The sequence below is a fragment of the Marmota monax genome, unplaced genomic scaffold (genome assembly GCF_021218885.2).
Source record: "Marmota monax isolate L192 unplaced genomic scaffold, Marmota_monax_Labrador192_F-V1.1 WCK01_AAM20220418_F8-fsc00050, whole genome shotgun sequence".
Taxonomy (NCBI): Eukaryota; Metazoa; Chordata; class Mammalia; order Rodentia; family Sciuridae; genus Marmota; species Marmota monax.
The window spans coordinates 5916065-5931874 of record NW_026694552.1 but is presented as its reverse complement, the minus strand read 5'-3'; positions in this window follow the sequence as shown (position 1 = coordinate 5931874).

The window sequence follows — 15810 nt, the reverse complement described above, 5'->3', positions numbered from 1 at the left end:
CCAGTTGAAATACTTTGTCTTCATTGTCTGATGTTCTATCTTCTAAGTGTTCTACTCTGCTGGTAGTATTCTCCATTGAGTTTTTAAGTTGGTTTATTGCTTCCTGCATTTCTAGGATTTCTGATTGCTTGTTTTTTATAACCTCTATCTCCCTGTATAGTTGATCCTTTGCTTCCTGGATTTGTTTGCGTAATTCGTTGTCGAAGTGATCTTTCATTGTCTGATTTTGCTGTTTAATGTCTTCCTTGATACTCCAGATCATCTGAAGCATGTATATCCTGAATTCTTTATCTGACATTCCATCTGCTGCAGCTGTTACCTCTTCTAAAGTTGCGTTGACCTGCATTGCTTGTGGTCCTTTCTTTCCTTGTCTTTTCATACTGCTTGCGTATCTTTCCTGCAGGTGCGGGCGGCGGCTCTGCTCTCTCCTTATTCCAATTGGGGTGTCGTGGCTACCACGCCGGCAGGTCACTGGGCCTGTTCTGGGAGCTGGCGGCGGCTCTGTTCTGCCCCTACTCCAATTGCGGTGACGAGTGTACCACGCCGGCAGGCCACCGGGCCTGATCCGCTGGTCGGTTGCAGGTTTGCCTACCCTGCAGGCACGGGCGGCGGCTCTACTCTGCCCCTACTCCAAATGGGGTGACGTGTCTGTCGTACCGCAGGCCACTGGGCCTGTTCTGCTGGTTGGTCGCAGATCTGCCCACCTTTCGGGCACGGGTGGAGGCTCTGCTCTGCCCCTACTCCAATTGGGGTGTCGTGACTACCCCGCCTGCAGGACGCTGGGCCTGTTCCTGGCACGGGTGGCGACTCTGCTCTGTCACTACTCCAATTAGGGTGGTGTTTGTACCACGCCGGCAGGCTCCTGGGCCTGATCTGCCGGTCTGTTGTAGGTCTGCCTACCTTGGAGGCGCGGGCGGCGGATCTGCCCTGCCCCTCCTACCACGCCTGCGGACCCCTGGGCCTGATCTGCAGGTTGATCACTGGTCTGCTCACCCTGTGGGCACGGGTGGCGGTTCCGCTCTGCCCCCACTCCAATTGGGGTCACGTGACCACCACACCGGCAGGGCCTGATCCGGGCGTGGGAGAAGGATCTGCTCTGCCCAATCTCCAGTTGGGGTGACGTGTTTACCACACTGGCAGGCCACTGGGCCTGACCCGCCAGGCTGTCACAGGTCTGTTTACCTTGCAAGCACGAACGGCGGCTCTGCCCTGCCCCTCCTACCACGCCCATGTACCACTGGGTCACGGGTCTGCCCACCTTGCGGATGCGGGTGGCGGCTCCGTTCCGCCCCCTCTCCAATTGGGGTCACGCGGTCACCACGCTGGCGAGCCGCTGGGCCTGCTCCGGGCGCTGGCGGCGGCCCGGCTCCTCCCCTCTGGCTCGATGACAAATTGAGGAGACTCGGGTGACTGTGCCTCACCCCCCCTACCAGGAGACCAACTGCTTATGTCACCGCTGGTATTGATGAAGTTCTCTCCTCCGCCGCTTTCTGCTGACATCAGATCTCTGCCATGTTGGTATCCTATGCAAATGGCAGCATTTCGTTCCCCTTGCCGGGCAACCAAAGCAACGGGTGAGTCCTGACCTGCCCTCAGCAGGACCCGGACCGAGACGCAGTTTCCGCGGGCTCCTAGCCCCGGTCCAGGGAAGTTCCGGGAGCCGGAACTCGGCCGCTCCATGCTCGGTGTAAGCTCCTATAAGTGTAAGCTCCAAGAAGCAGTCCCTGTGGGCTCAGTTCCGGGAGCCGGAATTCGGCTGCTTAGTCCTTGGTGTATGCTCTGATAGTAGCAGGGTCCAAGAAGCAGCCTCCGCAGGCTCCGCAGCCCTGGGCCAGGGCGGTTCCGGGACGGTTCCGGGAGCCGGAACTCGGCCGCCCCGCGCTTGGTGTTCGCTCCGATAAGATCAGATTCTAAGAAGCACCCAGGTGCTGAACCCTAGCAATCTGTCTGCAAGCCGCAGGCGAATTGCAGCCTGAAATTACCTGTTCTATGGCTGAATGAGCTGCGGTCAGTCGAAAACAGGGAAGGTGACGTCAGTTTACCAACATGGTGGCTGCTGGCCTCCTCTGTGGTCTGACCGGTGTGGAGAACCGAGATGGACCGCTTCCTTCCCCCGTCTCGAACCCAGAATTCAGCCCTGAGTATGGTGCTTGCGCGGCTGGCAGAAACTGCAGCGCTGTAACCCTGCGTCTCTATCCCAGCGCGCGCTGCAGACTCTAGCCGCGGTGCGATTTGCTGAATAAGCAGTGTTACCCTCCGTGCGACAAACCTCTCGCGTTTGAGTCCCCGTAGCCGATCCTCGTGCGATGGAAATCCTTCCTCCAGGTTCCGGAGCACCCCACTATTGCTGGAAATTCCTAACAAGATATCCTTTAGCCGTCCTGACTTGTCATACTCCCACACAGTGAAGCAGCACACGGGGGCAATGCACTCCCCTCGCCGCCATCTTCCTCCTCCCCCCATTCCATCCTTTTTAAAATTTTTTTTGATGCAGGGTCTCACTAAGTTGCCAAGTCTGTCGTTCAGCTTGCCATCCTGCAACCTCAGCCTCCTGAATACTGGGATTACAGATGTATGCCACCACACTCAGCTGATTTCTAATTTTAAAAGATTATTTTACTTTACAATTTGGGTAAAGAGATGAAGGACCCTTGTAGTAGTAGTAGGTATGAGAGAAATGGGTGAATTAGAAATTTATATTAAATGCAGATGGTTAGAATTCACTGATGGATTGAATTTGGGAAGTGAGAAAGAGGAATCAATGATGACTCTGAGATTTCTGCCATATGCTAATGTCATTTTCTGAGATGGGAAAGATGGGAGAGGATCAGGTTGGGTGGCAGGAGAGTGTCAAAAGAGTTTGCTTTTACATGTGTTATGTTACAGATGTCTAATAGATATCCAAGTGATAATTTTAAGTAGGCAGGTAGACACAGGGATCTGACTTTTAAAATCTTCAAAGTGTTTTCACTGGGAGCCATCAGCATACATATGATAGTTTTTTTTCCAGTGCTGAGGATTGAACCTAGGGATAATTTACCACTGAGCTACATCCCACCCATTTTTATTTTTTATTTTGAAACAGGGTGTTTTAGTCAGCTTTTTTTTTCTGCTGTGACTAAAAGATCTGACCAGAACAATTGCAGAAGAGGAAAAGTTTATTTGGAGTCTTACAGTTTCAGAGGTCTCAATCCATAGACAGTAGCTCCATTCCTCAAGGCCCCAGTTGAGGCAGGAACAATATGGCAGAAGAGTGTGGCAGACAGAAGCAGCTCACATAATGATCAGAAAACAGAGAGAGACTCCACTCTTCAAATACAAAATATATAGCCCATAGCCACACCCCCAATGAACCACTTCCTCCAGCTATACCCCACTGTCTCTAGTTACCTCTCAGTTAATCCCACCAGGGATTAATTCACTGATTATGTTAAGGATATAACCCAATCATTTCTCCTCCAAACCTTCTTGCATTGTCTCACATGTGAACTTTTGGGGAACACCACATCCAAACCATTACACAGGGTCTTGCTAAATTACTGAGGCTGGCCTCAAACTTGTGATACTCCACCATTAGTTTCTGGAGTAGCTGGGACTACAGGTGTGCCTGGATAAAGATAGTATTTAAAAGCGATGAGAATAGATGAAATCCCCTAAGGAGTGATTTGAGAATAAGAAGAAAACAATGCAAAGTATGAATAATTCCAATACTTAGAGTTCAGATAGAGGATACTGAGAAAGAGTGGCCACATTGGTAAAAATATGGTATTAACAAAGCTGAAAGGGAAAGTTTTAAAGAAGTAATTTTCAAAGAAAGGAAAAGTTTTCATGATCATCTATGTCAAATGCTGGTGAGAGGGCTATTAAAATCCAGACAGAAGTGTGATAATTGGATTTGGCAACATAGAGGTCTCCGGGGATCTTGACAAGAGAGGTGTCAGTGAATTGATGGTTGTGGAAGCCAGCCTGGAGTGGAGTGAAGAAAAATAGGAGATGAGAAAAAGAGATTGCATGTGTAGACAATTCTTTGGAGAATATTTGCTGTTAATGCATGCAGAAATGTGGAGAAGCTGCTGCAGGGATAGTAGGAACAAGAATGAGCTTTTTGGGGGGATAGCAAATGCTAAATCAAGTTTGTATGTTGATAAGAATTTAGTTAAGAGGATAAAAGTTGATAAGAAGGGAAAAGGTGATGGTGTGGTAAAGACTGCTAGCTATCTCCTAATATATATTTCCTCTTCTTCCACAATAATAAAATTTCCAATTCCTAGTTGACCTCATGGACTACTAAAGATCATACTTCCGCCTTGAAACTATCTCTGGCCAATGAGATGTAGGCAGAAGTGGCACATGGCAGCTCTTAGGAACCTTTGCGAGACAGATGGCATGCCCTTTTCCTCATATTTTGTCCCTTCCTCCATCTTGTTGCCTGAAATTTAGATGTGATGATCAGAATGCTAGAAAACAATTTGGAACCTTGAGGACCAGGGCCAAACCAAAGGGATGTATTGAAGTGAGTGGAGCTTGGGTTTCTGAAGACTTTGTAAAACAGGGTCACCATATCAACCCCAGGGTTCCTACCTCCAGTCTTTTCTGTGTGAGAGAAATGAACACTCTTACTTAAGCCACTATTATTTTTTGAATTTTCATTGATTTCAGATAAATCTTATCCTAACTGATTCAAATGGGATCCAGGGAACAAGTGGAAAGAATGGCTTTTAACAGAATACACTTTATCTAACATAATAGAAGATATGGATACAGGTGAATTAGATGGGTAAATGTTTTGGTGAGATGGTAAGAAAGTTTCCATTTAATTACTTCTCTTTCTAAGTGAGGTGAGAGGAAGGATTTTCAACTGAGAATAGAGACAGATAGTAGAGGGTTGTATGTAGAAGACAGAAGGTACAAGAGAGACTCTAATATATACAAGAGCAGGGAAAAATCTGACACCTGTGAGGAACCCTATCCTGGTGCTGAATTATTTCTCTTTTTATTTCTGGCTGCCCTGTTTCCCTGGATCCTTCACTGATCACTTTTTCATGCTTTAGTGTTTTGTTTTGTTTCGTTTTACAAAGGTTCCTGATTCTAATATTCTCATGATCTCCATCCTGTGCTTTCAACGATGTACTCTCAGTACTTTACTAAAACTTAGTTAGGTTTGCCGTGTCTTTATTGGCACCCACCCCTATCCCATTTCTGATTTGTCCTGTAGTCCTTCTGGGCTTTCCTTTTCTTAAGCACATTCTAGACATCAACTAATACTTTTTCCATTTCTTATCCCGATTTCCAACCTGCCCATCAGTTTCGGCCCTGTGCCTGCCCCACTTCTTTCAGGAAGCCTTTCTTTCAATGTACTTTTATTTTTCCCTAGTACTGGGGATTGAACCTAGGGGGCACATTACTACTTAATTACATTCAAGCCCTGCCATCCCCACCCCTACCCCTGTTCTTTAAAAAAAAATTTGACACAGGGTCTCCCTAAGATGCTGAGGCTGGCCTTGAACTTGTGATCCTCCTGCCTCAATCTCCTGAGTAGCTGGGATAATAGGTGTGCACCACTGCACCCAGCTACTAGTTTTTAATTATTGAATAAGTTGACATCTGTTACATACCTAGAATTGATATGTTGCTTCTCAATATTCACGTATAAAAATCCATACATTGAGGGGCTGGGGTTGTGGCTCAAGTGGTGGAGTGCACACCTGGCACGTGTGAAGCACTGGGTTCGATTCTCAGCACCACATAAAAAATAAAATGCAGATGTTGTGTCTACCTACAACTAAAAAATAAATATTTAAAAGAAAAAAAAAAGAATCCATACATTGATAATCTGTACCACATAGTTGAACACTTGTAACATATGGAGTATATGTGACATATGGAAGTTTATTTTCACTCCTCCATCTCCCCCAATTTTTCTCAGACCTTACCTCTTTACTTCCAGGAATGGGCCTTTTGTAAGTAAAAAGTAAATATTTAGAAGGGGTTTTCCCCCTCCAAAAAGAAGCACTGGGGTCATGCTTCGAAATGAAATCAATACTTAAAACAGAGGTTTATGCTGTATATGTATCACTGTGAAGTGCCAGAGACAGTGCTTCTGGACCATTTATATCAGACTCAATCTAGGGAGTGGAATAAAAATGAAGATTTCTATGAGCCAAGAGACATACATAAGAATGTTTGTGGCAGTGTTATAGTGACAAAACAAAACAAAAGCTAGAACTAACCCAAATGACCATGAACAGGAAAATGGGTAAATTGTGGTATTTTCATACAATAAAATACTGCATAGCAGTGAAAACAAGTGAACTACATCCAAATGCATCAACATGGATGAATCTCAAAAACAATATTGAATGATGAAATGAAAGTTGCTAGATTGAGCAAATTATGTTGTATGCATGAACAAATATGGCATAATTAATCTCACTATTATGTATAATTTCAATGAACCAATAAAAAAGGTTTTTGAAGAATAGAAATGGTGTGATACCATTACATAAAGTCCTCAAACGAGCAAGCTAAACAGGTTGTATTTTTTTGTTCAGATACAGTCATATGTGGCAAATGATAAAGAAAAGCAAAAAAGTGGTCCATGTAAAATTCAGTAGAGTGCTGCCACTTTAAAGAAGAGAGGAATCAATGAGGGGTAAACAGAAAAGTGTTCTATTTCTTTTTAAAACTTTATTAGTGCATTATAGTTATATATAATATTGGGGTTCATTTTGATATAATTATAAAGTATAGAATATAATTTGCTCCAATTCAGTTCCCAGTACTTCCCCTTTCCCTTCCCTCCTCCCTCCCCCTCTTCCTTTCCTCTACTCTATTGATATTTCTTGTATTTATTTGTAGTTTTCTTTAAAAAGTAGTGCATTATGGATATACATAAATGTGAAATTTACTGTGGTATATTCATATATGTACATAGCAGAGTTTGGTCAGATTCATTACACTGTTCCTCCCTTTTCCTGTTCTTCCTCCTTCCCCATCAAACCCCTTCTTTTACTCCACTGATCTCTCTTCTATTTTCATGGGATTCCTCCCTCACTTTCCCCCTTATTTTGTTCCGTTTGTGCATATAAGGGAAATTATTTGACCCTTGAATTTCTGGGTCTGGCTTATTTCACGTAGAATGATCCTCTCCAGTTCCATCCATTTACCAGCAAATAACATAATGTCATTCTTTATAGCTTAATTTAAAACTCCATTGTGTATATGTCCCATATTTTCTTTATCCATTATTCTGTTGACAGGCATCTGGGCTGGTTCTATAGCTTGACTATGTGACCGACACTACTATAGACAATCACATGCCTGAATCTGTATAGTATGCTGATTTTAGATCTTTTGGATAGATATCAAGGAGTGGGATAGCTGGATCATATGGTGATTCCATTCCTAGATTTTTTGAGGACTCTCCATACTGCTTTCCTGAGTTGTCGTACCAATTTGCAGTTTCACCTACAATGCATGAGTATACCCTTTCCCCCACATCCTACTAACATTTATTATTGTTTGTATTCTTCTTAATTGCCATTATGCTTGGGGTTATATGAAATCACAATGCAGTTTTCATTTAGTGTTCTATTTCTTAAGCTCAGTGATTAAACTTGGGTCTTCATTTCATCATTATTCTTTATATATATATATATATATATATATATATATATATATATATATATATATATATATATCATAATACTCTTTTGTATGCATATCTCACAATGAAAAATCCAAGTGCAGATTTCTAGGCCCTGCTCAGACCCCACTTAACCTGAATTATTTCTAGGAAGGTCCTTGAATCTGTGTTTTCAATGGCACTCCCGGTGGTTCTGAAGTCTTTAAGTAATCCATAGTATCTAATGCATCTCACGCTGGCTCTCCCTGATAGAGCCAGGAACCTAGGGCTGAGAAGCAGGTTAGCAAAAGACCCAGGAGTATGTAGCAGAGGAGAGAAATATAAACTATGGAGAGAAGAATCCCATACTCCTTCTAGGTGCCCTACATGTGGCCTGGTAGAGGACCTAAAGTTTTGAAAAAGTCAAGGAATTTTTTAATATCCTTTGAGTTCATTTGGTTGTAATTGGTGATATAAATGATTTTCTGGGGGAAAACTATTTCTATGCCCTTCCAGATATTTCTAGCCTAAATAAAGTGTTACAGGTATGTTTTTTTCCCCCTTCATCTTACTGCAAGTTCCATGAAAGTTTGTGTATCAGTTTTCAGGGACTGCCATGACAAAACACCACAGACTGGGTAGCTTAAACAACAGAGATATATTTTCTCACAGGTCTAGAGGCTACAGGTCCAATATCAGGATGTCTGCAGGGTTGGTTTCTTCTGAGGTCTCTCTCCTTGGCTTGCAGATGGTTTCCTTCCCTCTGTGCCTTCACATGGCTGTGTCTGTGCATGTGTCTTTTGACTTTTCTGTGTCCTAATCACTTATAAGGACACAAGGACACCACCCATATTGTATTGGATTAGGACCCACACCATCTTAATTTACCTCTTTATAGTCTCTATAAATTACATACTGAGCTATTCAAATTGGAATTTGTGGTGGGGAACACAATTCAGCCCATAATAGTGTGTATGTGTATATATATATATATAAAATTTTGATATGACTTTTATAGTTTCCTGCACAGAGCTGAACATGGAGTTGGTGCCTAATTCACTAATTTATATTGATTGATTCATAAATTGGCTAAAAGATTTGGTGTGGAAGGACCTAGAAAGCTATGAGTAAAATGTATTCATCTTTCTCCAGAGTTGATTGTAGTTGTCTCATGTTCGTCAGATTGACTACCCAATCAGTTATTTTCAATTCTAAATAACTCAGGCATTAAGAATCCATGAGACATTCACTCCAAAACATTATAAAGCATTAAGCTGCTTGAAGCCTGAACTCTTAACAGTTTGACATTTCCTTTAAAAGCTGTTGGAATCCCTCTCTCCAGGAAGCCCAGTTGGAGGGAGCTTAGTGTTTTACTTATCCAAGTCTTTGCAGCAATGAATTAAACATGTACTGAAAAGGGAGGCATCAAATCTTGCAGCATCTCCCTCTCCCATGCTGAGCTGGCACGTCCCAAGGGCAAGGCCAATCAGCCTCGTCATGGAACGGCGGAGGCAGACAGATTTATTGGAGAGGAGGGAAAAAGCAAAGAAAACCCTTTCCTCAGCAAAGAAAGCCTTTGATTTCTCAGCTCATCATCCAAGACAGCTGCTGAGACTGTGCCTTCAGCTCCCACCAGGCCTGACCTCTGGGGAGCTTGCAGCATGTGGGGACTGGGAATGAGGGAAGAAAGCAGGAGGTAGATTCTGCTGTCACAAGATGTAGAAGAAAGACACAAGGCGAAGCTGGCCAGGCCCTAGAAATAACTTTCCATTCTATTCACCACACACTTTTAACTTTGTGGGGCACATCAATATCTAGTATTTTCATTTCACCCTCGCAACAACCTTAGCAAATAGTCAGGTTGGGTACTATTTCCCCCTCATTATAGATGATAAGCAAGAAGCCTAGAGAGAAGGAGATGTGTACAGCTGGTTGCTGGTAGACCTGGGACTAGAATCCAAGACTGCACACTCCAAATTCAAGGCTCTCTTAACTATGCAAAACAGATGTCTTCTCTTGGGGTAAGAATTAATCTACCTTTCTTATTACTGAGATTTCAGATAGGGAGGAGAGGAAGACTTGCATCGCTGACTTTTAGAATTGGAAAGTAACCTTAAAAATCATCAGAAGAGAGCAAAAGTGTTTAGGGAAAGGCTCAGAAGGGCTCCAGAGGTCTATTTCTTTCCCTAATCCACTTGTACAACTGCTCTCTAAGCTTGCCATGCTTCTGCTTCTTCTACAACATCCAGTTTAAGTAGTGGCACCTGAGGCTTCCCATGACAAGCTCTGCTTGGATTCCAGGCCTTGTCACTCTCTGGGTCTCCATTACTGTCCCTCAATTCAGTCAAGAGAACACTGAATAGTTTCTGGAGCTTGCTGAGCTGTTTCACACCTTCCAGCCCTGTAACACTTGTTCTTTCATCTCACAAAGACCTTCAGTCTCTTTATTCCTTCATTTGTTTCTAGCCTGTTAGTCCCTTCTTGTTCTCCCTTCCCTCTCCACCAAGTGGGACCCCATGGTTGAGCACCTGAAACCCTCCCTCAGCTTCACTCTGTTTTTGCTGACATTCTATCCTCCTGCCACACCCACTTATCCCAACCCCAACTGGAAAAGCACAATACTACCTTCTCTGCTTCTGCGAGGTATTTGAACAGCTAAGCACTGGTGGAGGATGACCCCACAACTCTGGAGACCATGGCCTCTACAAATTTTCTCTGTCCAACTTCAGCTGGGCCTGTGGCCCCACTCATCAATCCTCTCACTTTTTCTTGGTCTAGTTCCTCTCACACTCTGGTTATCACTTTTCCCAACTTTTCACTCTTCCACTAAAGGCCCTTACTTGACCTTGCTTTCCTCACTCTTGTCAGAAAACTTCACCTCCTTTTTTCACTGAGAAAACTAAGCCCATTAGGATGTTATCTTCCTGACTCCCTGCTCCCATCAATTATAATCATAGGTCCATACACACCCACCCTTCCTCTCTTTTTCTCCAGTTTCAGAGTGCAAGGAACTATTTTTCTGTTTAAGGTCAACACCTTTAACTAGGCCTCTCACTCTTGCTTCCTCCAGGACCTTGCTTAGTCAGATGCCCTGACCCCTCTCTCTTTTATCCTTTTAGCTAGATTCTTCCCCTCAGCCTAGAAATGCAAACCTCTCTTATTTAAAAAAGAATCAAAACAAAAAAATAAACAAAGTTTCTTTTGGCCCTTGGTGCCCTCTCAGTCTCCTTTTTCTCTCCTCCTCATCAAATTTTCTCAGAAGAGTCTTCTACATTGGCTATCTCCATACTCTCAGATTCACTTTTCAACTGACTGGAGTCTGGTTTCTGTCCCTCTCCTACCACTCTACTAGATACTCTCACTAAAATTACCAGTTACCTACCATTTGTCAATCCAGTGGGCACTGTTCAATCCTTATCAGATCTCTCTGCAGTTTTTGTCAATTCTGATCACTCCCTATTGGAAAGAGAAAAAAAAACAAAAAACAAACCAACAACAACAACAACAACAAAAAACACAAGATCTTTTGCCTTCCATGGACCTCCTGTTCTCTTAGAGGAGCATTGTGCATGTCCCCTGATACGTGTGTGGGCCCCTTTTCCTCCACTTACCCCTTCACTATTAGTATTCCCCACTGTTGCTCTATCCAACATTTATCTTATGCTAGTTTCTCCCTAAATGATCTCATGGTGGTAACTCCTCTTTTGTTTGGAAAAGAAAATAACCTCACTCGAATTATCCTCAGATGGTTCAGTTTCAATTGGAGGCTCCACAGAACAATGTGACAGCTCCATCAGTTACCAGGGCTGCTTCAAGAATAGGAAAGTCCCTCCATCTTTTTCTTGGTTCACCTACTTACTTTCTGTTATGGTTTGGATGTGAAACGTTCTCCAAAAGCTAATGTGTGACACAGTGTAAGAAGGGTTAGAGGAGAAATGACTGGGTTATAAGAGCCTTACCACAATCAGTAAATTAATCCCCTGATGGGATTTACTGATTGGTAACTGAAGGCAGGTAGGGTGTGGCTGGAAGAGGTGGGCATTGGGGGTGTGCCTTTAGGGTATACATTTCACATCTGGTAAGTGGAATCTCTCTGCTTTCTGATCATCATGTAAGCTGCTTCCCTCTGCCTCATTCTTCCACCATGATATTCCTGTCTCCTGGACTCCCGAGGAATGGATACCTGTGGAGCCCCCACTATCTGTGGACTGAGACTTCTGAAATTATGAGCTTCCACATAAATTTTTCAACCTCTAAAATTGTCCTTTTCAGGCCTTTTATTCATAGCAGCAAAAAAGCTGATTAAAACACCAGGGTCTACTCCATTCTTCTCTTTCTATCATCCAACAACCTCTACTTAACTATGGTTTCCCATCCTCTTCTTACTTCAGCTTCAAATGATCTCAGCTGGCCTTGTCCCAATTTTCAATAATCTTCCAGCTTTGACTCCTAGTGGTTACTGGTCTGATATCACTGTAGTTCTCAGTTCAAAATCTCAAGAAGGATTCTAACTAGCCCAACTCATCTTTTCCACTAGATCTAATCCACAAGTCTTTAGTCAGTTTCGAGATTGGCTGCTTTTGGGTCAGGGACTTGCTAGGTCTCATTGGTTAAAACCAAAGTAGATGGGGGAAGCAGGAAAGATGGATCAGGCTGAACAAACCATGACTGCTTGGACAGCAGTCAATGGATGCAGCAAGTGCCCTTAGAAATGGTGAGATCATAGTAGGCTATGACTGATAGGCCCAGTATAATCTTCAATCTAAATCACTAAATCTTTTTTTAAAAAACCTCCCAGAGCTTTAAACTGTTCATAATGCCTGCTAGATATCTCCCCTTGTGTGCTCCATAGGTATCTTAAACTCAACAAGTCCAAAAAGGGAATTCTCCATTTTCCACTTAACTAGCACTGCCTTCCTGAATTCTCTATCATAGCCAATGACACAACTATTCTTCTTAATATTTTATTACGATTATTATGTTACTATGTGTTAGCTACCTAAGATTAGAGATCTGAGTGTCAGATCATCTCTAACAGATGACTCCTTTAGGCATATCATCTATATCCAATCATACAGCCCTGAAAAATTTACCCCCTATTTTTTTCTTAATTCAGTCCTCTTCTTTCTATACCCAATGTCCCAGTTTAAGCCACTAGCATTTCTCACTTGGATAGCAGCAATAGCCTCCCAGTAGGTATCCCTTTTCTGGTCTTGTTCCTCTGTAACCTTGTATTGCCAATAGACTGATCCATATTCTTAAAAGCATACATGACATTACCATTCTTTTCTCCTGTTTTAGATTTTTAATGATCCTATATTGTCTCCTGGGCAGAGACTAAGCTCTTAAAATAACACATAAGGTCCTGCTCTTCCTTCTGCTTCAACTTATCTTCTGCCATGACTTGGCTTTCCTTTGACATCCCAGTATCACCACCTTACATGTTCCTTCCACACAGCATGCTGGTTCCTACCTTTATGCTGACCCCCTTGCTTGCAATTCCTTCCTCCCAATCTTTCCTATACATGTTTAGGTATAACTTTCTTCAGGGACCTTTAGGGAAAGGTCTTCTCTCCTGTTTCTATGTGATAAGGCAGCCCTGTGAATTTTCATTATGTCTTGGTCTTATTTCTACCATTGTACATCTTCCCAACAAATATTTGAGCCCTTGTTCATCTATATACTTTAAACACTTAGGTCTTAGAACACGGTAGGGGCAGTTTTGGTTGAAGGCATTAAAGAAGGAATTGGTAAGGAAGCTGAGGCCATAATGGGCAACCAACCAAGGAGAAAAACGAATGTAAGGGAGAAAGAATGGAAATAAAAGAGATGGAGATTGGAGGAGAGAGAGAGAGAGAGAGAGAGAGAGAGAGAATATAAATATATGGGTGTCACATTGTGTTGAAATTAACTTTACCCAGAGAACTAGCCAGAGTGCTGATACTTGGGTCATCTCCATTTTCCCTTATCTAGAATCATAAAGACTGACAGAGCTGTGCCAATAGTTGGGTACAAGAAACTCTGGAAATAGCTGGAAATGCAGGCTAAAGCACTGTCCGCTGGGTCACTGCTGACAGCTGTAGTAAAAGGGCACCAGACTGTAATAGGATGAGGTCCGGCTGGGCTCCTGGAATCAGAGATGGTAGAAACATCAGTTATTAATAACCAAAACCAGGCCTTGGGGGCCTGGAGAAGTGACTGCCTTCAACTGGCTGGGATTCTATTTTTCAAATAAGTCATTGCTTCACACATCTGTGGCTAATGGTGCAGTTCCCAAAATGAAGCCCAGAATCCTATCAACCAATCCCAGAGGCCTTGGCTTTTAAACCATACAGAGAAAAGACAAATGACAAGGGCTTTGAAATAATAGGATGAAATATTAGAAATCATGACAGCAGGAACTGGAGTTGAGGAAGGCCAAACTGAGTAGAAGAGTAAGAAGATCTTGCCCTCTAAACAAGCCCATTCTCCCGTCAGCCCTAAATAACTGTTGATGGCACTGTTGGTGCTACCTAGTCACTGCACTATCCCTATATTCCTGAATCACATTTGTCTTTCTGATATTATCTCAAGATACAAAGTCCTGGACAGGAGCATCAGACTGACCAAGTATATGTTCTCTAGGAGCCAGTGAGCTACTAGAAAGAATATATACCTCATCTGCTTCCATAATATATGCATAGAATGGCTCTCGTCATGTTTAAGTATACAATAAGTCATGACTTTCACATTAGATCTTCACTGTCCTTCAAGGTAACTCAATAACAAAAATAATATCCCCCTACCAAAGTTTTCAGTACCCTTATGTAATGTAGATAATGTAGATTATCTCACTTGATTCTTCCAAGAACCTTGTCAGGTAGGAAAGTAGTCAGCTGAGGCAGGGTTTATTTGCCCTAGGATACATAGTTAATAAATGATAGACTGAAATCCAAGTCTTCTCTTCCTAAAACCTATAACAGTGAAATTTATGTGGTAATTTCTATATACCAAGCATTGTACTTAGAGCTTCGTATGTATGAAATCATTTAATCCTAATATAACCCTATATATAATATAGATATCATTATTTAGCCCCACTTTATAAATGATGGGTAGAACTAAAGAACAGAGAGATTTATCCTTCTGCCAAGGTCATGTAGCAAGGAAATGCCAGATCTGAACCCACTTTAGCCTCAAGGTTTATTATCATAACTGCAAAATCCAAGCAATCTGGTTTCAGAATCTAAGCTCTTAATGGCTATACCATATTGTATTGCAAATCTGGACTCTTTCATGCAGACTAATGTTTTTACATCTTTACTGACAAGTTCAATCACTCAAACTACAAGTGATGCCACACACCTAGTTCATATCTAACCTCAGTAAGGTAGATAACATATCTTTTATGAGACATTAAGTTCCCTAAGGGTAGGGTGCTCTTTTCCTAACAGTTCTTCAATGACTGTTGAGTAAGTGAATGAGTGAAGCAGTTAGTGAATGAAAGAAAGAAAACAACAAATGAATTCAACACTGAAGAAGTAGACATTGGTCCTGGGGTGAGGAGGTGGGGGGTACAACTCTGATCAAGCACCATCTCAGAGACCCAGATGATTAAAACTCAGGATGAGTCTAAGAATACCCCAGGCATCCCAACTGGAGCCCACAGTTTCCCTCTGATTAGACCCTGTCTTAATTTGATAAAGCTGCCATAACAATATATCACAGACTGACTAATTTAAACAACAGAATATAGATGTCCAAGATCAAGGTGCTGACAGGGTTGGTCTCCTGTGAGGCCTCTCTTTCTGATTTGTAAATGACCGCCTTCCTGCTGTCTTTTTACATGCTCACCTCTCTGTGCATATATGCCCTTGGAGTCTTTTGTGTGTATCCAAATTTCCTTGTCATCCGGGAACACCGGTGAGATTGCATTAGAATTCACCCTAATGGCCTCATTTTAACTTGAGTATCTCTTTGAAGTTCTATCTCTATATACAGTTATATTCTGAAGTACTAGCTAGTTAGGGCTTTGACATATGAATTTTAGGGGGAAACAATTCAGTTCATAACAGACCCCAAGTTCTGTTGTCCCTTTATTTTCTCTCACCTGGAGTAGAATAAGTGGTTATGAAATGAGAAGGGCTAGGCTCCCAGAGTAAGTGGACAAGGTTCTGTGTGATTCCGTGCATTTGCCTTGACTCAGA